At 34.1% G+C, this 23,935-nt stretch overlaps 1 protein-coding gene across 11 annotated transcripts in view; it reads left to right on the top strand.

The window, feature by feature from the left end:
- Positions 1–23,935, top strand: part of LOC144312683 (uncharacterized) — a 2,041,845-nt gene that overhangs the window by 343,481 nt on the left and 1,674,429 nt on the right. For 4 of the 11 annotated variants that reach the window (XR_013378225.1, XR_013378223.1, XR_013378227.1 and 1 more), the window contains exons 3-4: positions 6,288–6,815; positions 8,803–8,848. The exons of the other annotated variants lie outside the window; for them this stretch is intronic. The gene's annotated coding sequence lies outside the window, so the exon portion shown is untranslated. The remainder of the gene's footprint in view (positions 1–6,287; positions 6,816–8,802; positions 8,849–23,935) is intronic. 11 annotated transcript variants of the gene reach the window in all.

The following is a 23,935-nucleotide window of genomic DNA, read 5'->3' as shown; positions in this document are numbered from 1 at the left end:
AAACTTTCCTCCTAATTTCTCAACCACCAAGTGGGTGGCTGAAATCAATGATTTATTCTTTCACAGTTTTGAAAGTCAGAAAATTCAAAATTAGTATTGCTGGGATGAAATCAAGATCTTAGCAGGGCCACCTCCCACTGGAAGCTGTAGGGAAAAATTTGTTTCCTCCTTTTCAATTTTCCACTAATGGTTAACATTCCTTTTCTTGTGGCTACATCATTCTAATTTCTGCTCCATGGTCACATTGTCTCCTCTCTCTTTTTTTTTTTTTAATTAATTAATTTATTTGTTTATGATAGTCACAGAGAGAGAGAGAGAGGCAGAGACACAGGCAGAGGGAGAAGCAGGCTCCATGCACCGGGAGCCCGAGGTGGGACTCGATCCCGGGTCTCCAGGATCGCGCCCTGCGCCAAATGCAGGCACCAAACCGCTGCACCACCCAGGGATCCCCTCCTCTCTTAAGTCTCCAGTTTATCTCTGTCTCTGTCTCTCTCTCTTTTTTTAAGATTTTATTTATTTATTCATGAGAGACACAGAGAGAGAGAGAGAGAGAGTGAGGAGAGAGAGAGAGAGAGAGAGGCAGAGACACAGGCAGAGGGAGAAGCAGGCTCCATGCAGGGAACTTGATGTGAGACTTGATCCCGGGTCTCCAGGATCACGCCCTGGGCTGAAGGCAGATGCCAAACCGCTGAGCCACCCGGGCTGCCCATCTCTGTCTCTCTTTTATAAGAACACTTGTGATTACACTGAAGGACCATTATGGAAACTCCAGAATAATTTCTCCATTAATTAATTTACTTAAATCTCAAAAGTCCCTTTTTGCTATAAAAGGTAGCATTTACGACACCAGGAATTAGGATATGGCTATCTTTTGGATGAGGACATTATTTAGCCTACCATAGTCTACCATCTGGTCTACAAAGGTTCAAATTCATCCCACATGCAAATATATCCATCCTATCCCAACATTTTTAGAAGCCTCAAGTCATGAAAGATCATCTCAAGTGTAAAATCTCTCCTAAATATTATGAACTCAAAAGCCTTAAAATGCATCATCTAAATAATCTGATTTAGAAATGAATTAGAGTCCAGATATGATCCATTCTGGGGCAAAATTCCTCTCAATTTCTAGATCTGTGAAACTAGGAATCAACTTATCCATTTCTCAAGTACAGTGGTAGGGCAGGCCTAGAATAACAGCTATCTACATTCCCAATCCCAAAGGGGTAAAACTGAAGGAAAAATGAGTCACTAGCTCCAAAGCAATTTCAGGATCCAAACAGGCAGTGTTCATTAGATTTCAAGGGCTAAGAATAATCTTCTGTGTTTTGAGGCTCTGCCTTTTGGCCCACGACTCTGGCCTCTGCATACATAGATTTAGCCTTTACTCATACCCATGGCTCTGGCATTTGGATCTCTGGTTTTATATCTGGAGTTGAATTTCCTTCATGTTATCTTCTCTTTGTCGCTTTCAGGCAAAGATGGCAGTGTTTCCTGCTGGTAAATATTTCTCAAATCTTGTAGGTCTCTAGGATCCTCTATGTCACAGGGACTTCCAGCAATAGACAAAAGCCCTCCATATATCTTTTCTGGATAATCCCATCTTTATTTGTGGCTTCTGCTGAAATGATTGAATTGGTCCATGAGTCACATGCTTATGCTCTTTAAGAGCCCTCTGTGAGAGACTACTCTGAACTTTTGATTGTTTTGAGGCGGTGGCCAATGGTTGCCCAGCAATACCCATAGCTTTATATTCAGAGTTCATTTTCCTCACAGTAAATCTCATAATTTTAGAATCTTTTACAATCAGAAGAGGCTGAGAATTTCCCAAATCAAACCCCTGGTTTATTTTTGCTTATTACTTTCTTACCTGAGTTTTCCTTGTTCCCTGACATTTTCTATAAGCCATAAGAAGAAATGAGGCTACGCTTAAACACTTAGCTAGGACATCTCAGCAAAATATTCAAGTTAATTGCTTATAAGTTCTGCTTTCTATATGATAGGGCATACTTCTGCTAGACTTTCTGATGCTGTGTAATAAGGATCATCTTTCCTCCAATTTTCAATAACATGTGCTTAATTTTCTTTTGAGCCCTTACTAAAAGTGCCTTAAACATCCATAATTCTACCAAAAGTTAGTTCAAAGCAATCTAGGCTTTTTCTATCATGTATCTTAAAATTATCCCAGCCTATACCCATTACTCGATCTCAAAGGCACTTCCCTATTTTCAGGAATTTGTTACAGCAGCACCCTACTCTCAGTATCAAAATCTGTTTCTGTTTCCTGTGCCTGATATAACCAATTACAACACATTTCAATGACTTAAAGCAACAGGAATTTATTCTCTAACAGTTCTGAAGGCCGGAAGTCTGAAATCATTATCACTGGACTGAAATCCAGCTGTGAGCATGACCATACTCCCTGGAGGCTCTTGGGGTGAATCTTTTCCTTAATTCTTTCTGCTTTTGATGACTACTGACATTCCTTGATTGTGGCCACATTACTCTCCAAGACCAACACTTTTCAATCTCTGTCAGCTCCATCTTCACATCACCTCTCCTTTCTATGTATGTGTAATCTCCCTCTGTCCCCTACCCCTTCCTAAGGATATATATGATTTAAAATCTCCCCATCACAAAATTAAAAAAAAATTATGTATTTATTTTAGAGAGAGAGCATGATCAGGAGAGGCAGAGAGAGAGGGAGAGAGAATCCCAAGCAGACTCCATGCCTAGCATAGAGCCTGAAGGGGGCCTATATCCCAGGATCCTGAGATCATAACCTGAGCTGAAACTAAGAGTGGAATGCTTAACCAAGTGCAGCACCCAGGCACCCCACAAAATTCTTAATTAAACCACACCTGCAAAGACCCTGTTTCCATATAAGATAATATTTATAAATTCCTGTTTAGATCTGCCATATTATTGGAATCATAGTGTCTGACTTTGCACTCAGAATAACTCAACAGCCATTTTTGTTTCTTCTTGGAAATGAGCACTTAACCTACACCTATTCACACTTCCATACTCACTTTTTCCTGAGTCTTTCTATCTTCATAAATGACATCATCAGTGCTAAGCCAAAAATGTATAGGAGTTGTTGTGAAGTTCTCTCCTATTATGTTTAACCCATCAACAAGACTGATTGACTAGGACTAAGATATTTACTTCTCTCCTTTTCCTTTTCTAGTGCTGCCATCCTGGTCCAAGTTATTGCTATTTATTTCTATTGCTATTTCTCTCTGGACATTAGTAGTAAGTTCTTAAACTATCTCTCAGCTTTCACTTAGCCTGACAATCTACTCTCCTGACAGGGATCAGAGTATGATCTTTCCAAAGTCCAGTCAGCTAATGTGAATCCTCTGGATGGTTAATACCATTCAGTGGTTTCTCATCCATCCTTGGAGTAAAACTCAGAGGTCATATCTTTACTGGAAATGCATCATGTAATCTATATTCTAACAGATTAATTTTCTCCTTCTAATATGGGCTTCTTTTTTTTTTAAGATTTTATTTATTTTATTCATGAGAGATAGATACACAGAGAGAGAGAGAGAGAGAGAGAGAGGCAGAGACATAGGCCGAGGGAGAAGCAGGCTCCCTGCAAAGAGCCTGACGTGGTACTTGATCCCATATCCTAAGATCATGCCCTGAGCCAAAGGCAGACACTCAACTGCTGAGACACCCAGGTGTTCCTCAGATATGAGCTTCTTTCTTAACACACAATGAGTAAGCTAAAATGGCCACTTCTATTCTCAGAGGAAAGAAAATATTTGTTAAAATGGAAATGTTTTTTAATTTAAATAATGTCATTTAATTCTACATTTAATCTTGCTTTATAAATAATATCTTCAGGTACTTTTGAAAGATACATAGAAATATGTGGTTTCAATTACATTTAGATGAACTCTATGTTTATTGCTTAATCTGTGGTAAGTATTTTACTAGAATTAGGTTTGGACCTACAGCTATTAATTATCACTTGATAAAGGTGTTAAAGTTTTCATTTAAGGCCAAAAATTGACAGCAATTTATTGAATGCTTGCAGTGAGCCCAAATACATACATATAGTAAATTGGAAGAATATATATTTCTCCCTGACTTGTAAAAGTGTCTCCTTTTTCCATTTTGTTATTTAGTGCCTCCAAATTAAGGAACATTGTGAAAAGATAAAACTACCCCAAAGTAAAGATGTGAAAGAACACACAAAAAATAAAAAAGTTATCAACATTTTTAGAGCTGAAAAAATGCATAATTTAAAAGTTATACCTTTTGCTTGTCGTATTGATAATTATAAATGTTAATACCTATTGTTTTATTTTACTTTATTTTAATTCCAGTAAAGTTAACATACAGTGTTATGTTAGATTTAGAATATAATATAGTGTTTGAACAGTTCTGTACGATACCTGGTGCTCATCACAAGTGCGCTCCTTTATCAACATCACCTTTTTCACCCATCCCCCCATCCTCCTCCCCTCTGGTAACATTCAGTTTGTTCTCTATAGTTAAGAGTCTGTTTCTTGGTTTGTCTTTCTCAGTCTTTTTATCCCTTTGCTTATTCGTTTTTTTTCTTAATTCGACCTATGAGTGAAATCATATGGTATTTGTTTTTTTCTGTCTGACTTATTTCACTTAGCATTATACTCTCTAGCTCCCAAAGTTGCAAATGGCAAGATTTCATTCTTTTTATAGCTGAGTAATATTCCATTGTGTGTGTGTGTGTGTGTGTATACCATATCTTTATCTATTCATCTATTTTTTTTTTTATCTATTCATCTATTAACCAAAGTTGGGGTTGCTCCTATAATTTGGCTATTGTGAATAATACTATTATAAATACAGAGGTGCATGTGTCCTTTTGAGTTAGTGTTTTTGTAATTTGGGGTAAATACCCTGTAGTGTGATTATTAGACCTTAGGGTAGTTTTATTTTTAATATTTTAAAATATTATTTATTTATTTATTTATTTATTTATTTATTTATTTGAGAGAGCACGAGGGGAGGAGCAGAGGGAGAGGGACAAGGAAACTGCACTGAGCCAGAAGCTGACAAAGGTCTTAATCCTAGGACTCTGAGATTGTGATCCGAGCCAAAACCAAGAGTCATTTGATTGACTGAACCACTCAGATGCCCCTCTGTTTTTAACTTTTTGAGGGACTTTCATACTGTTTTCAACAGTGGTTGTATGAGTTTGCTTTTAATACATATTGTTAATAAAAGTATGGAAAACACAATAACCTAGATATGGTGTACTTCTACATTGTGCTTGTACTTGCACAACCATATTGGAGAGCTATTTGACAAGAATCATTTTGCTATCCAAATGTTCTTACCTTTAAATATAGTTCCTTAACTTAATAAAATAATCAGATGCGTACAAGAAATTTATATGTAAAGATGTTCATTATATCATTATTTATAAGAATGAAATCCAAAAAATCTGAAAGGTAATCTAAAAATTTAGAGAATTGAATAAATAAATTATGTTATATTTATATGCTGAAATACTGTACAACTATCTAAAATCATGATTTAGAAAAATATACTATGACATTAGCTAATCTTCAGGATATATAATCAAAGCAGTTTAAATGAGTATGATTTTATGAGAAACACACATAAAAAGATCTCTTACCTGTTATCTCAATCAATAATGCAGAATCAATATTCTTATAATTCCATAAAATTATATGCACACTAGCACATATGTGCTCTGTAATCAGCTATTATCTATGTCAATAGAACACAACAACAAAATAAAACACATTTAAATTAGGCTTACAAAATTGTAAATTGAGCCTTTCATCAAGGGGTGCTTTGAGGTATATGGGAGATGTTAAGGCTAAAGATAAAGAATTCCTTAATTTCAAGAGTACTGATAGTGTCATACTGAATATGACATTAGTATTCATTCTGTGAGGGGCTCAATTTGGGAAAATCAACCAGATTCATGTGTTAAGGGAAATATTACTGTTGTACTTATGAATCCCTATTTTGTACCATAAAAATATTATGTGTTAGATTTTAATAATTTAATGTACACTAAAAGATTCATTAAAATAATCTTTAAAATAATCCATTCTTGTAAAGGGAATCAGAGAAAAAACTATTGTAGACTCCAGATTCTCAGCACTTTCTTACCATCTTTTCTATAACTATAATATCTTCACTCTTAGAAAGGAACTTGTACATTTGTCATATCGTTTAACTAATATAAAAATTGTTTTCTTTCTATGCACTCAGTAAGTCATATTCTATTCTTTTCTTCACTGTTTCTTTTTCAGAGCCAGAATTATGGTTACCATCAGCTACATAGGAACGCCAACTAAGAAAACCTAAGTCAAATGCTTTTTAGCCCCCTTAATGTCTTCAGGAATGTTCTATGAAAAGACCTCATATCAGAGCCAAGAGAAATTGGAAGGAGTTGCTACTGCCTCAAAATTCGCTTAAATAAACACTTTCATATAGGGTATTATACAATGTGTACAGGTATTAGCTATCCTAATGAACATTTGTTTAACACAAAGCATTTGCTTTATCGTAACAACTAAAATCCCAAAATGCAATCTAAATTATAATGAACACATACACATACTCACATATATGCTTTCAGCTTGCTTGAATATGGGTAAGAGACTCTAGAAAATTGTACTAGTTAGATCTATCACAAACAATTGCAAAGGACTCTGGATTCCAGTTTAGACTGTGTCTTTGAAGGTCTGCTTCAACTTTTTATTTTTTTATTTAAAAATTTTTTTTTAGCTTTAACTTTTCTAACATTCATCATTCCAGCATTTCCTTGTGCTCAGAAGGTAATCAGTCAATTGTAGAGCTATCTTGTAGGTCTTCACATTTTCATGTCCTTATCCATGGTCCTCCTATTTTAATAAATGGTATTTAAAATTAGTCCACTACATTCAGTGGAGCTTATAGCTCTGTTAAAACAGAGAAAACTTTCTTCATATTTGTATGCCTAGAATCAAGCAAAGTATCTGACACATAATAGATTGTAGATATAATGAATATTAAAAGGAATGAATACAATGATATTGATATTTTGAAAATGTTACAGAAAAATCAAAATTATAGAATTTCAATAGTGATGTCCCAAACAATGTTTCCTATTTACTTTTGAGAGTAATTCAGGTTTAATATAAAGTCTTCATGAAACTTATTTTTAAAATAATATAAGAAATAGTCTAATATTATGAAGAATATTACTAAGATTATAAAGACTTCTAGAAATTATAGGATACATTCACGTATTCACTGAAAGTGGATAGAATAAAAGAAATTGATTATGTGAGCTCTGCTTCAGTTTGCATACTGCAAAAAGGCAGTAAATTGACAAAAATACCCATTTTATATGTCTAAGAATATATAGATTGCTGAAGGAAGTTAATTAGTATTTTGACCTATATGGAATGTAGGGATTTTAAAAAGCAGATGCATGTTTCTATTGCTATCCTAGCTCAAGAATGGAATGGATTGCATAGCAAGAAAGAATATGTGGGCATGAATGTGGAGATGGGGTTTATGTGGGTATATACACATGGAGGAATGTGTGAGCATGTGTGTGTGTGTGAACATATGTACTCCTAGTATTGGAAATGCATCAGGACAACATTCTGAACTTAATTCTAAGATAAAAAAATAATAATAATGCAATGAATATGATTACTTACCTTTGTGAATACATTTGGGAGAATGGAAAAAAAAATGTTTGCTCACACTTAAGCTTTAACAATTCAAACCTTCCCTGTTCCCTAGGTAATATGGTGTTTTTGCTTATTTGTGAGCATGTGGCCTTCTTTTCTAGAAGACAACCCAAACAAACAGATCTGTATGCAATCTGTTGCAGGCATTTAAATATAAATAGAAGAACTTTTTAAAAGTCTATCCTATATTTTTTCTCTTTTTAAGATTTTATTATTTATTCATGAGAGACACAGAGAGGCAAAGACATAGGCAGAGGGAGAAGCAGGCTCCATGCAGGGAGCCCGACATGGGACTCCATCCCGGGTCTCCAGAATCACGCCTTAGATGTGTAGCTACTTTCTACTCAACTTTCATTGGGGTGAAATTTAGAGGACTACTATGTGGGCAACTAAAAAGCTATGCAAATGTGGAAATTTCTCTCAATCATTAACAGTGAAATATAAGCCACAATTAATGTCTATCATCAAATTAGGAGATAATGTTAGTTTTCACACTTGAGTTCTCAGCTTAATGCTTTAACTATCCTTATTAGGGGCTCTTAGCACATCAAAAGAGAGATCAGCAAAACAAATGATTAGCTCTCTGGTCAATTTGCTAGGCTCTAATGATAGTTTAACTTGGTAGCAGTGCATTTCTAATAAATGTAATCCCCATTTATTTAATGAACCTAATTTTAGCATAAATACAAAGTATGAATTACATAATGTATATTAAAATTTGCTGCTTATACTCTTTATACTCACAAATTCCCATAGGTACATATAGATATATGTTATTTTCAATTGTGTAAAAATTGTAAAAAGGATTACTTTATAATTCAAGCTAAATTGCCAAATTTGATATTTTGATTCCCAAATCCTCTTTTTGGCAAGCTTTTATCAGTCTAGCAAAAGGAAGTAAAGTATATGTCCTCTTTTAAAAGCCTTATAAAAGCTTATTCCCTGGATTTTCTTTCGGCCTCCAAGAAAACATAAAGGGAAAGGTTCAAGTCTATTGCTTACAAATGCCTAGAGAGGTCTTTGAATGAATACAATTAACTTTTATTTTTCCTAATTGGTGTATGCCATGTTTAACCAACAGAAATTCCATCTTTCTACACAGAAGAGAAGCCTCTCTTATCTTACAGGTAGGGTTTTATTTAAGCCAGTAAATTGTACATAATATTATACAATGAATTTCCTTTCCAGTTAATTTGTCTATTCTAATTGGTTTGATAGGGGAACTAACTCATTTAACACTTCAGGCAGATGCTTAGAATGTCTTTGGGGAATTGACCACTTCATTGCAGTTAAAAAGTGTATTATTTAGAGGCGTAAATGGATACCAGATCTCTTTTTATGTTCTGGACCTTCCTACTAAATTGTAGTAGGCCACACTCCCACTGTTAGCCTTAATAGGATTAGTTTGGATATTAACAAAAGAACAATTAACACCTCCTGATATGATCACAGATGGTATCAAAGAGTAAGTGGAACTCAATTTTACAGGAACATTCATCTAAGGTTTTTAATGGGAGTGCCATTGCAAAAATGGCTGCAGAATTCAGGGACAGTATTCTATGTAATTATTAGTGATACAGTATCGAAATTGGTATGAAATTAGAAGTCTTTCTCTGGCCTGCTTAATTCTAAGGACGGGGGCTTCTATTTGATGGTCTATCAGCTAATACTAGTTCTGTGACTCCGAGTATGTTTAATTGCTTTGAGTATCGATTTGTTTACCTGGAAAAATGAAACAATAATAGCCCTCCAGGTTCTGTGATTTTGTGAGGATTAAATGAGATAATCCAGGTAAAGGGCATAATCCTGTTTCTACATCTAAATGTGAGTCCTTATTGTCCTAATTTTTATATAATCTAATAATTTATAGACTACAGGGAAGCTATAAAAGTTTGAACTTAGTCAAAAATACTTTTTATTTTTGATGGGTACCATCTGCCCAATTTCCAAAGAATGCTTATTATTTTAGTCATGAAGTGACAGTAAATTTTATTACATGCCTTTTCAACTTTGGAAGAGTTATTTTTCCCTCTTCTATTAGTGTAATATACTTCACTAACAGATTTGACATCTTGGAATAATAGTTAAGTATCCTTTAAATATACTGCCATTTCATTTTGCTAATGGTTTCTTTGCTTCAGTTTTCAAATGATATTAGTTTCTTGTGATTATAGTATCTTTGTTTTTGTTTTAGGGTCTTGTTAGCATTTCAGAATAAGATGGGGAAAAAAGGGGGCTTTCCTATATTCTGAATCATTTAAATAGCTGTTAAGTTATGATTCCTTGAAATTTATAAAATTTCACACTTGTGTTTGTAAGAAAAGGGCAGGGAATGGAAGGGCAAAATGACTGACTCTTTCCATTTTTCTTTGGTTATTTATATATTCAATTATAAGTCTACTTTGGTAGTTTTTTTGTTTGTTTGTTTTTTTAGGAAAAGCCCAGACATATAAGAATTCTAGAAGATCCAAAGAAGTACGAGAACAAAATAAATCTTTAAGTTTTACAAAGGAATTTCACATGTATTTTCTAGTATTACATCTTTTTAGATCATTCAAACAAATTTCACACTGAACATGAATCAGGAGACAAAAATTTAGACAATTCAGACAAGAAACAGAAATTTAGACAATTTAGATTCACATTCAAATGACCTCATACTTACTTAAGAGAGAAAGAAAGAAAGAAAAAGAAGGAAAGAAAGAAAGAAGAAAAGGAAAAGAAGAGGAAAGAAAAGAAAAACAGAAAACAGCAAATCTTGGTGAAGCTGTAGAGAGATTGGAACATTTGTGCACTGTTGGTGGGAATGTAAGATGTTGCAACCCCTGTGGTTGATGATTCCCTAAAAAGTTAAAAATTGAATTACCATATGATCCAGAAATTCCACTTCTGGGAATATACCTGAAAGAATTAAAAGCAGGGCCTCAGAGAGATATTTGTAACTTCCTGTTCATGGCAGCATTATTCATAATAGCCAAGAGGTGGAAGCAACCCAAGTGACCATCAACAGATGAACAGATAAATGTGCGTATACATAATACATAGCCATAAAAAAGGAAGAGAATTCTTATATATATATATATATATATATATATATATATATATATATATACACACATCAAGATGAAACTTGAGGGCACTATGCTAAGTGAAATAAGCCAGTCACAAAAGAACAAATACTGTAGGATTCTACCTATATGAATTTCCTAGAGTATGAATTCATAAAATTCATAGACACAGAAGGTATAATGGTAGTTACCAAAGACTAGAGGTGGGAGAAAATGAGGAATCATGGTTTAATGGGTATAAAGTTTCAGTTTTGCAAGATAAAGAGGGTTCTAGAAACAGATGGTGGTTAGCTGTACAATATATTAATATATTATACAGTATATTATATATTAATATACTTAATACTGCTGAACTGTATACATAAAAATGGTTAAGATACACATTTTACCACAAGTCAATTTTTTTCCAAATCAAATGGCAAGTAAGTGACAGAGCTAAGCCAAAAAGACCCTCCAGATCTAGATGCATTTGAACAGTTCTTGAGCACTCTAAGGCTAATGGAGCATTTTCTGCCCTATCTAGCTCCTAAAATAGATTTTCTGTGATATTTTTGTCTTTCTACTTTTATATATTAAAAAAAAAGAAAAGAAAAGCACATAAAAGTTGAAACATAAGGCCCTAGGGCGATACCTAATAATTTTCTTTCCGAAATAGGTTTTCATACTCTTAGAAAGTCCTCCTCCAGGGAGCCTTTTAACTTTCCTAATATTTCACTATATGTACCAACATGTCGCCTTCGACAAACCCACTTCATCCTAGTCTTACTTCCTTCATACTTCTCATCACTCCATATTCTAAGTATCTGCTTATTTTCTCTTTCTTTCTAGAACGGGATCATCTGGAGAATAGTCAATAAAAGATTAAAGACCAAGGTTATATCCTCTATTTCTACTCTTATGACATGGATTTCAGTTATTTTGTGTTTTTTTCTTTTCTACTGGTTCTTACATTTCTGTAAACATGCAGCCCAGTTACTGCATCTCTGAGGTCTTATTCTGTGAAGAATGCTATTCTAGATTCCAGGGAGATAGTAATATAAAACCTAGAAAATAAATAAATAAAAGGCCAAAATCTTCATTGACCTCATGAAATAGAGAAGATAAACAATAAACAAGATAAGGAAATGCAATTTGTATTTTGTTGCATGTGTGATAAAAGGAAAATAAAGCAGGAAATGGGATATAAGGGATCTGTGTACATAGGAAATTTTAGGTAAGTTTACACAGAGAATATGGCTTTTAATCAGAGACCTAGTGAAAGGGAGAGTATTATTTTTCTAGAGCTTCCAAAACAAAATACCACAGATTCGTACCTTAAACAACAAAGGATTATTTTTTTACAGTTCTGGAGCATCTAAGATCAAGGGGTTATCAGGTTTGATTTCTCCTGAGTATTTTCTCCTTGGCTTGCAGATGGCCAGCTTCTTGCTGTGTCCTCACAAGGTCTTCTCTCTGTGTATGCATGTTACACATATTCCTAGTGTCTCTTACTCTACTTTTAAGGACATCAGTCATATTAAATTAAGGCCCAATCCTAATGGCCTCTAAAAAAAAACCCTCTGAAAATTGTAATCAGTTCTTTCTTTAATGATATATTCTCTGAATATGGTTATATTTTGAGGTACTGGAGATTGGGATGTAAACATATACATTTTTGGAGGACACAATTCAGCTCATAACAGAGAGGGAATAAGTCGTATAACTAACAGGAGTAGAGCATTGCAGAGAACAAGTGCTAAGGTCCTGAAGTAAGAACATGTTTGACAGTGTTCTGGCAACATCAAAGAGGCCAGTGCAACTGGGACAAAGAAGAGAGATATAGCAGATGACGCCAAGAAGAAAGCAGAGTCAGATCTTGCATAACACTGTAAAACCTACCTTTTCTTTTATTTTGAGAAAAGTAGAATACCATAATGGGTTTGAGACAGGGAAATATGTTTGGACATTATGATCATCTAGGACCTCCCTGATTGCTGTGTTGACAATGGACTAAGATGGATGGAAGGGATACAGAAGCTTTTGTAATAATCAAGATAGAATATAATGGTGGCTTACTATACAGTTGCAGCATTGAAAGAGGTAAAGGTGATCAGGTTCTGGAGTTTTGTAAATTTTTTTAAGGTCAAGCTAGTAAGATTTACTGGCAGGCTGTATCTGTGGAATGGCAAAAAGAGAAGAATTATGGATGCCTAGCTACTGGAAGAATATAGTTACCTCTGACCTAGAAGGAGGAATATAGGTAAAGCAGGTTTGAGAGAAATAGAAGAGGATATCACTATTCACTATTTTCTAGTAAAGTAGATAAGTAGGTATAGTAGTAGGCAACTGCATATATTTACATCTAGCCTAGTGAAAAGACAAAGAGTTCAATAAATAATAGCTGTAGATTATAACTATGGTGATGTTATAACAATGGTGAATAGAAGAAAGAAGAGGGAAAAGAGAGGAAAAAGAAGAGATTATTGTGTTACCTTGCAAAGCTCTCAAAAGACTTGGTGGAAATTACCAAAATCATGATAGTCTTAGTACTAGGTAGTCTGTTAAAACAAGAAAAAAAGACATGGTATAGTACTTGTGTTCTGAGAATTTGCAGTTTATGTCAAGGTGAGGCCTACAGGTGTTTGATCTTTTCCCCTCCTACCATGCCACACGTGGGTGAGGGAGCAAAAGAAGATGTGTTCTTGAGTAACTGTTGGCCTTTTGATGAGTTAACAGTATTATATCAAATGTGTTTCTTGTCTTGCATCCATCAATAAAGCTAATTGCAAGTCATATTTTATTAAAACCCATTTGTATCTATGATCTGGTAGTCAATTTCTAACTACATTTGTGCTGTTTCAGTAAAATGGGGACACACTACACTCTTTTGGAAATCAAGATCTGTAAATTCCAGTGCTCATAGGAATCAGGCAGAACATAAATGAGAAAATATTTAATAAAAATATTTAATAAAACAACTGAAAACAACCACAGAGAATGACTGTGGCAGGCTGCATAATGCCCTCCAGCTTCCACCATGTGATCTAGTTAGAGATCTTGAGATAGGGAGATTCTCCTGGATTATCTAGGGTGAACCTGGATAATCAAAAAAGATAATCAAAAAGTCCTCTTAAATGGAAGCAAGGGAAGCCAAAGACAGAGAAGATGATTTCACAAAGGAACCAGAGGTTGGAGTATGTGCTTTGAAGATGGAGAAAAGAGCCATGTGTCAAAGAATGCAGGTGGCCTTTTGAAGCTGAGAGTGGCAAGGAAACAGATTATCCTAAAGAAAGAAGGAACAGAAGGAGCACAGACTTCCTCCAGAAGGAACACAGCCCTGCCAACACTTTGATTTTAAACTTCTGACCTCCAGAATGATAAGAGAATAAATTTATGTTGCTTTAAGCCACTACCCTTTCACAAAGCCATCATGATCAATTTTTTAACTGAAATTCAACTTTAAAAATAACCACATACAAGAATGGCCAAGGATTGAGCATTCAGGGTCAATTCAGACTGAAGACTTCCAGTTTTCAAGTGCTATTAAGCTGTGATTTCTGGAAAATATTTTGCTTGCCATTTTACTTTACTAAAGAATTGTAATAAAAAAACATGTCAAGCGTATATGATTTTACATGCCATATATAAATGGTATGAAAAATAATTTTCCCCAATAATGATGCTAATTAATTACTTTTAGGAAAATTAAAAAAATAGAAGAAGCAGTGGGTCAATTCTTTGTTCACTCATCATTGGTTTCCAGCACTGCAAATTTAAGTCTATTTTAAGAGGCAGAGTTCTTAATCAGTTACGATAAAATATGTTAGTTCAGTTTTCACAATTAATCATTGGATATGATTTCTTTGATTTTCAATATGAAATTTGCTTCCACAAATTATAATCAGTGTAAATGGAGAGAACCTTACCAAAAGAGATTTACATCGCTCTAAGTAATTTTTAATGATATGCATATAGAACCATAGCTGAAATTTGAAATAAATACTTAAGTCAAAATATTATTTAATCAATAAAATTATTCAGAAAACCAGTCAATCTGCTAACACATGGCAGTGTATGGCTAGCATTCCCTACAGTTCAGAGGAAAAGAAAGATAAAATGATATGGAAAACTAAGAATTCTTAAGAATTTGTAAGGTTCATCTTTCAAATCTCCAGTAAAATCTTTCAAATTAAGGAATGCTATATTTAATATTTAATCCATTTGTCCGATAATTTTAGAGGTCACTCTAATTAAGATAATGCCTAATGCATAATATATATTGGATCAGAAATATAAACCAATTACAATCAGAACTAAAAATAAACTAACTCTTAGGTCAGATTAAGAATTAATTATGGGGGAACCTCTGTTTTTGGCCAAAATGGAGTAGCAGAGACCAGATTTACTATCTTGCCAAACTAAGAAACAAACAATAAAATTCAACAGACAAAATCTATGAAGCAGTAGTTTTTAAGATATTGGATATCATATAGTAAGAAGAGCGATCATGGAGGGATGAGAGCTAAATCTTCAAAGGGTATTGTTTCATGAGAGGGTCCTGAGAGACGAGCTGCAAGAGAGAGAACTCCAGAGATCTACAGAGGGAACCCTGAGTGGTTAGTAGAGTATTGATGAACACGTTTGTGAAGCTATTATATGGGCAAAGACAGAAACCACCTGAAAGGATTAATAGAAAGAATACTTGGAACACACACAAATCTGGGAATAGTTTGTGTTCTACCAACCAGACTAGAAAAACTCATAATTTGCAAGGCATAGAGTATCAGAAGGTTTTGCCTTAGTAAGGAGGAATAACTAGTCTTAGATTAAAAATGGCTCTTGTCTTATCAAATGAATTCTTAAAGGAAGTCTCAAATGATGAAACTGTTTCCACATAACTGTGTCCTAGACAAGGTTAAAAATATAAAGGAATACAAAAATATATTGACCAAAAAATGCCATCAAGTTTCTGGCATTTGGCAAAAAAGTAACCTACATACAAAAGGCATTCAAAAGGAAGATATGCCCCATAATGAAGAGAAAAATCAATAAATGGAAATTGACCCAGGCCTGATACAGATAACATACTTAGCAGGCAAAGACTTTAAAACAATAGTCACAATTGAGTTCCTATGTTCAAACATTAAATAGAGTAGGAAAGATATTAAGAGACCCAAATCAGACTTTGGGAGATGAAAACTGAAATATTGGAGTTGAAAAAATACATGGGATGACATTGATAGCAGATTAAACATTGCAGAGGTAAAGATCAATGAACTTGAAGTTAGCAAGAGAAGCAATCCGTAATAAAAAAAAGAGAAAAAATAATCTAAAAAAAAAAGAGAAAAAAAATCTGTGAACTATGGGACAATTGCAGGTGACTTATCCAAGTAGAAGCATGAAGAAAACTACTATATGGCATGGTATAATCAAATTGGTCAAAACCATTGATAAAGAGAAAAATCTTAAAAGAAGCCAGTAGTTGGGGGGAGAAATATTACCTATAGAATAACAAAAGTATGGATGACAGAAATATCTTTATAGTACTAAAGAAAAAAAAGCAGCTTAGAATGATTTACTGAGCAATAATATATTTAATAATGAAAGTTATATACTTTTTCAGACATACAAAACCTGAAATAATTCATCACCAACACATGTACTCTGTAAGAATTATTAAAGGAAATGATATAAAGTAGAAATATGGATCTATAGGAAGGCACGGTAAGCATTTCAAGATACAAAATTGAACACTTCATGAGAAAACTGTTTCCAGTATATGAATGCTGCAGTATTTGCTTCAAACTCAGTAAACCAGGTCAGGCTCTTTCAGGTGTTCAGTATTTTTGTCTGAATCACCGTGTACTCCATTTTGCATCTTCTTTCAGTTTAAATGAAGTTTACTATTCACCTGTTGGTTGTTCATACTTGATTTTCTTTTCCCTATCTTAAAGCCTCTAAAAGCTTATTTATGTATATTTGTCTGTATCCCACGTGATATGCATTCCCTCTATACTTTTTACAATATCAGCCTGACTGTAGACTTTGCCTGAGTACTCAGAAAGTACTCCACTTGACTTTGTAAGCTTAGTAAGACTAAGACACATATTATTTCTTAGATAAAGGAGTTAGTGGATGCTCTGTTCTCTAAAAGTGAAACTATTTCTGGATAGAGAATTGAGAACATAGAAAACAGATAAAATAGCTAATAAGGGCTATATAGATATGACCTTGTATAAGCTGTCTTTTTCCTGCCCCTTTGATCCCATCTGTCTTCTTGAATACCTATTATATTTTCATAAAAACCTGCAGTTAACTCATATGGCTAATAATTGACGTGTGACTTTAGATAATCACCATACTATGATTAGTCCCAGGACATGTTTCTGATTACTTGCTATCAGGTCAGGCAGAAATATGGATTTTCCTACAATCTCCAACTCAGAACACCTTACTGGATCCACTTAAACACAGCTTGAAGGAACTATGGTGAGATTTTAAGACAGTCAATATTGGACTTTGAACCACATCATCCAATGGCTGTGCCAAAGATAATGCTGATTACATGGTCACAGACTGCCTTTTTTTTTTTTCTGGCATCAATATTTATAGAATAAATGTATATGAGCAGATACCATAAAGTTTGATGTTTTCAACCAGACCATACTGTTCTACCACGAAAGAATACAGTTTCTAGACTCATTAAGCTTAGGTAGCAAGATTGTATGGCCCAGTCTCTTATATTTGAATATGAGGGCATATGTGTTCTTTCTCAGACCTTAATCTGAATAAGGCTTTCTCCATATTTCAGCTCCAGGAAAGTTAGAAAGCATGCAGTCTGATCCCATGTGGTCTGATCCCAGGTCAGCAAACACATTAGCAAGATTCTCAAGATAGACCAATTCTTGTGCCTTTTGAGCAAGTGGATTCAGGTTCAATGATGGACCCAGAACCTATGGAAATCTTGAATGGGTAAACCTGTTTCCAGGAACACCTCTCTCTCTCTCTCTCTTTTTTTCTCTCTGTCTCTCTTCTCTCTCTCTCTCTCTCTCTCTCACACACACACACACACACACACACACACACACACACACACAGCTACCACTGATGATTCAGTTTAAACCAATTTGGAGGCATTATTTTCAGTACTATGTGTTCCCCCTGCAACTGTTATTTTTTTCTCTTGATTTTTTACTTCATATTTGTTCAAATCAGAATGTAAACAAGGTCTGTATATTGTAAGAAATTTGTTGATAGGTCTCTCAAGTTTCTCTCTTTTTTTTTCAATTCAGTAGTTTTTAGTATATTCAGAGTTCTGCAATTATCACTATAATCAGTTTTATATTTTCATCACTTGGAAAGGAAACCCTGTACTCATTAGCAGTTACTCCTCATTTGCTTCCCATTGTATCAGCCCTAGTCAACCAGAAATCTACTCTGTCTTTATAGATTTGCCTAACTCTAGGAATTTCATATAAATGGAATCATGCAATATGTGGTCTTTTGTCATTTGTTTTCACTTAGCATATTTTCAAGGTTAGTTCATGTTGCAGTAATTATAGTACTTTGATCTTGTTGTAGCTAAATAATACTACATTTAATGGATATATCACATTTTGTTTATCCATTTATCAGTTGATAAACATTTGGAATGTTTCTAGTTTTTGGCTATTGTGAATAATGTTACTATAAATATTAACGTACACATTTTTATGTAGACATATATTTTCATTTTTCTTGGGACTATACCTAGTAGTAGGATAGCCAAACCATATGGTAACTCTGTATTTAGACTTTTGAATACCTGCCAGACTGTTTTTCAAAGTGGTGGCACTTTATATTCCTACCAACAGCATATGAGGCTTCCATTTTCTCCACAATCTTGCCAGTGTTTTTTTATTACCTGTCTTTTTGACTAGAACCATCTTAGAGTGTGAAAAATGGTATCTCATTGTGGTTTCGATTTGCATTTCTCTGATGACTAATGATATTGAGCTGCTTTTCATGCTTTGTGGCATTCATGTATCTTTTTTTAAAAAGGTTTATTTAGATCTTCTGCCCATTTCTTAGCTGAATTATTTATTATTGAATTATAAGTGTCCTTTATATATTCTGACAATAGTCTTTTATCAGATAGGTGATTTGAAAATGTATTCAATTCTGTATAATGTCCTTTGAAGTACAAAAGCTTTAATTTTGATAACATTCAATTTATCTATATTTTCTCCTATAACCTGTGCTTTTTACATCATATACCTAAGGACACTTCACTTAATACAAGATCATAAAGATTTACTCTTATATTTTCTTATGATTGTTTTACATTTTTTACTCTTATTTTTTTGGTCTAGGATCTGTTTTGAACTAATTTTTGTGTATGGTATTACTTTTATTGACTGAAAACATCTGATCTCACCATTAAATGGACAATGGTGCCTTCAATACAGCCTTCAGCCTACCCAGTGCTACTCTGAATGTTGGACTAACCCATCTTTCATGTGGAAACAGGAGTGTCTTCTGTATGCCTTCCTTGTTAACACTGGAAATTACCTGGTTTCTGCCTAAAATGTCCATCAAGTCCCTCTTTTTACCAGGTTCAGTAAAATGGCTCATTCCACACAGGAATTTTGCTTTCTTCTATTTTCCACTCATAATAATTCCACATGTACCTGAATGTACTCCATAAATCATATCCTGCAGATACCAGTCCCTTTATATAGTAAATCAGGGATAAGTTATCAACATAGAAAACACCTGGACTTGGTAGTCTCAGGTCACCACTGATAATGCAAATTCCTTTGTTATAAAACAAAGTTGTCAAGGATTATTTTCTTTTAATTTTTGCATTTTTTTCACAGTTTTCCGTGTTTTTTAAAAGATACACTTCTGACTTTGAGGTTCCTGGGTGGTTCAGTCAATTAAGTGTCCAATTCTTGGTTTTGGCACAGGTGGTGCTCTGGAGATCTTGGGATCCAGTCCCACCTAGGGCTCTGTGCTCAGTGAAGAGTCTGCTTGAGACTCTCTCCCTCACCCTCTGTCCCTTCCTACCACGCTCTCTCTTGCTCTCTCAAATAAATAATCATTAAAAAAAGAAATAAAGTATACACTACTGACTTTGACCCAGAGTGGTCATGAATAGAGGGAAAAGTAAGAATGATGATTTAAAACCACTTTCTGTAATGATAGTTCCTTGAAGATTAGATTCTATGGCATCTTTCTAAAAATTATAATGTTAACTGTAATTAATCTTATAACAGATTTTATACTACACTCTTAAACAGACCTTTACTAATATCAAACCTAGTGCAATAGGTGCTACTAAATGAAGAGTCTGAACTATAGCCAGCATAATTACTATATACATAAGACAGCATGATAAAGTGTACATAAGATTTATGATGCTTTTCCCGTCCTTATAAAATACTCATATACAAAATAAAGTCATATTGGTTCCAAACAATACATAAAATGATATGGTCATTGCCCATTAAAATATCAAAATAATTAATCAATCAATTAATTAATTAATTAAGATTTTATCCATTTATTCATGAAAGACACAGAGAGAGGCAGAGACATAGAGGGAGAAGCAGGCTCTTCGCAGGGAGATAGATGCAGGACTCCAACTGAGAACCCAGAATCATGCCCTGAGCTGAAGGCAGACACTCAACCACTGAGCCACCTAGGTGTCCTTTAAATTTATTTTTTATCTCAAGTGGTGGAGGTGGAGGTGAGGATATGGGCAGGAAAGATATACAATGGAATTTAGGAATATGAGGCGAGGTAAAATGCTTTTCTTACCTTTCTTATTTATAACATGGAGAAAATGCCACAGATGTAGGGCATATATTATATACATATAAATAAAAGATTATTTGGGGTATAAAAATAATATGTGTAAAAACTTGGTAGTGCCATTCAAAAGCAGGCTGTCATTAATGCTATTATTAAACCAAGTAATGTTATTAAACAAGAAAATAAGTAGACTCTTGGTTAAGAAGAGTTAGTAAATTTTTCCTGATCATGAATCAGGTTCTCTAGTTCTAATTCACCTCATTTACCCATGTTTAAATATTAGTCATGCAAATTCTGTTTAATACACAAAAGTAGAATATAGCAAGTTCCTTCCATTCATACAAACCAAGAGGCCTGTAAGTGATCGATTTATTTAATAAATGCTAGTCCTACCATAGAGGGCTTAGCACAGACTCTTCATATATGATTTTTTAAAAATGCATTCGAAGCTATTAAAATATTGAGATATCATCCACAAAATGACCCTAGGCCAAAAGAATTAAAGTGTATATGGTTTGGTATCTCAGAGAGGGAGATCAAAAACAAAACTACATCAGAAAAGGAGAGACTATAGTGTTTATACGGTTTAAGCATCTATAAGAAAACTGACACAAGTTTTATTTATTTATTCATTTACTTGTTAGTGATATTTATGTTTTAAAAATATCATAACATAAAAATTTTTAAATAAATTTTCCATGTTCCAGTATCCCGTGTTTATTTAAGATTGCTACATATTCTCTTAAATCTATCATTTTGACTTTACTGAAACACATCTCTTTTTCCTCTTGAATTTCTTTAAGTCACACTGTGGGCTGTTAAAATCTCTCTCTAATTCTCTGGACAGAGCATGCTAATATGGAGTCGGAGTTTTCCAAAGGAGCCATCATGATCTATTGACTCGATGATCCATTAATGATACCTGAATGCTCACAGCAGAGGCCACCTCAGCTTATTGCTGTTTAAGGCTGGCCCACTGAGGATGCAGGTGCATTGTAAGCACCCAAGTCAGCCATTAAGGTCATTTTTATTAGTGGGGGGTTCTGCTTACAAAACAGGGCTCCAGGGTATGATTCAGTCTAGGTGAAACCCTGACAACTCAGAAGAGTCACACTGTTAGGGACCAGTCACATCTTGTTATGATAATGAAAGTAAGAAAAGTAATACTCTGTTTTCACTTTCACAGACTCCTATACCCTATTATGTAAAAATTTAGGAACAGTGGTTTCCCATTCTATACCTTCATTTCTCCCTTCTAGTAGTAATGAGGTTTTGTTTTGTTTTTAGTAATGAGTTTTAAAGTAAATCAGCACTCCATCTCTTCTTGGTGAACTAAGATTAATTCTTTTGGAAACACCACATTTAGTTTGCTGGAAAAAAGTCCAGTGAGCAGACATAACTCTAAGAAAGTCTAATAGACTGGCAATACAAACATTGGTAATGAAAGATAAACATCCTTAAACTTAACTTAGGGAGTACCCCTAGGTGAGCTGAGCCCCACATGGGGCATCTAACCTACATACTCTTTTTGCTCCAGGCAACCTCATAAGATGTAAAATAAACAGTCTTCTATTGTTTGACATTGAGAGACTTCTTTTAAACTTTATCCTCAACTTGTGCGTTTCATTTTAGTTAATGGGATAATAATACGCATTCAAGCCATTTTAATTCTACCTGAAATTTTATTTGCCTAATTGGTCCTAGAACAAACTAGAAACTACTGGAAAAGCACACCAATACATAAAAAAAAAAAAAAAATTATGGTTCTTTGTCATATGAGTAATAGTAATCCTTCTACCTTAATGGATATTAGGGAATAATACATTGTAATTGAGTAAAGACATCTATTACAAAGGAGTTGTAACATAATCAATACTATATTGAGGGAGGAAAAAAAAAACAAATTTGAACAAATGTCCTTCACAGAACAATTCAGTTTTATAAAATCAGAGAAAAAGCACAATGTTGAAAGTGCTTGTAGTACACACATCTTCATTTTTGGTTTGACATAAACTGTTAACTGAGCTGACATATTTGTCCAATATCATTAAAGAAATTGATTACTGATTAATTGTTAATATTTTCATTCATAGAAGAAGAACTCCTTGGTGATCAGAACAAAATACTTTTAAAAGATTTTATTTATTTTATTTATTTATTTATTCATGAGAGACAGAGAGAGAGAGGCAGAGACACAGGCAGAAGGAGAAGCAGGCTCCGTTCAGGGAGCCCAACATGGGACTCAATCCTGGGACTTCAGGATCACGCCTTGGGCTGAAGGCAGCACTAAACCACTGAGCCACCCGGGCTGCCCATATTTCATCCTTGAATGGACAACTTTATGCAAGGATAAGCTGAAAACTTTCCGACTCACATGGTGCTTCCAGATGACATTATTTGAAGTAGGATTTTATTATGCCACTCAAAACTCTTCTCTAGTTTCTTGATGAAATAGCAAATACAAATAATACAAAATAATAAAAATGTTCAGTAGCCTCAATTTAGAACGTTCCATGATCTGGTCTTGATATAACTGTAGACGTCACTTGTTATTCTTATGCCCTGACAACCAAAACTGCAGTATGGCAAAAATGTCCTCAATCTATCTCCACTTAACCTACCTCTATTTAATTAGTTTACCAGATTCATCTATACTCTTCATTCACTTTCTAAAATATATGCCTGATATTTGTCACATGTTCCTCACACACAGGGAGTAAGCTAATTGCTATTTGGACCTCCATTTCATCAACCAGTTGAACAATATGGTTATTGAGAGAGGATTGTGGCCAAGCCTATTTATACAGGTGGCTATTGTTATAATCATAAACAATTAATTATTAATATAAATTAATAATTGATAACTGTAAGTTGAAAATAACTTTTTCCCTATGAAAATTAAGTCCCATACTTTGGAAATAATAATACATGTCTCCAAAAGTATTGCTGTCAAATTGGTTGTGCCAAGGTAGCTCTAAAATATTGGGAGAAAGTCACAGAAAACTAGAAAGATTCTGCATTATAGTTCTAGTCAAATATCTTTAGGTTTCACTTGTGACATTTTGAAGAAATTGAAAATGTAATTTTAAGGTCACATATCTTGGGTGTGGTTTATGCAAAGAAGATGACAAATTTATAGGAAGACATGTAATGGTGTATTAATGATGATAATTCTTTGGGAAAGAAATTATGGATCATGCAGACATCATATGTGTAGTGACAGAAATAGATATCTAAATATGATGCAAAGGACGTTGTACCAAATCCAGAACTTTTTAAAAAATAAACATGCTTCTTTTTATTATGAACATTTTCAAACTTTTATTTTTCATTGGACTATAATTGACATTTGGAAAAATACATATCATAAGC

This window comes from Canis aureus, chromosome 4 (assembly GCF_053574225.1).
Source record: "Canis aureus isolate CA01 chromosome 4, VMU_Caureus_v.1.0, whole genome shotgun sequence".
NCBI classification, from domain to species: Eukaryota; Metazoa; Chordata; class Mammalia; order Carnivora; family Canidae; genus Canis; species Canis aureus.
The sequence above is the reverse complement of the archived record's forward strand: the minus strand, read 5'-3'. Positions and strand labels throughout refer to the sequence as shown.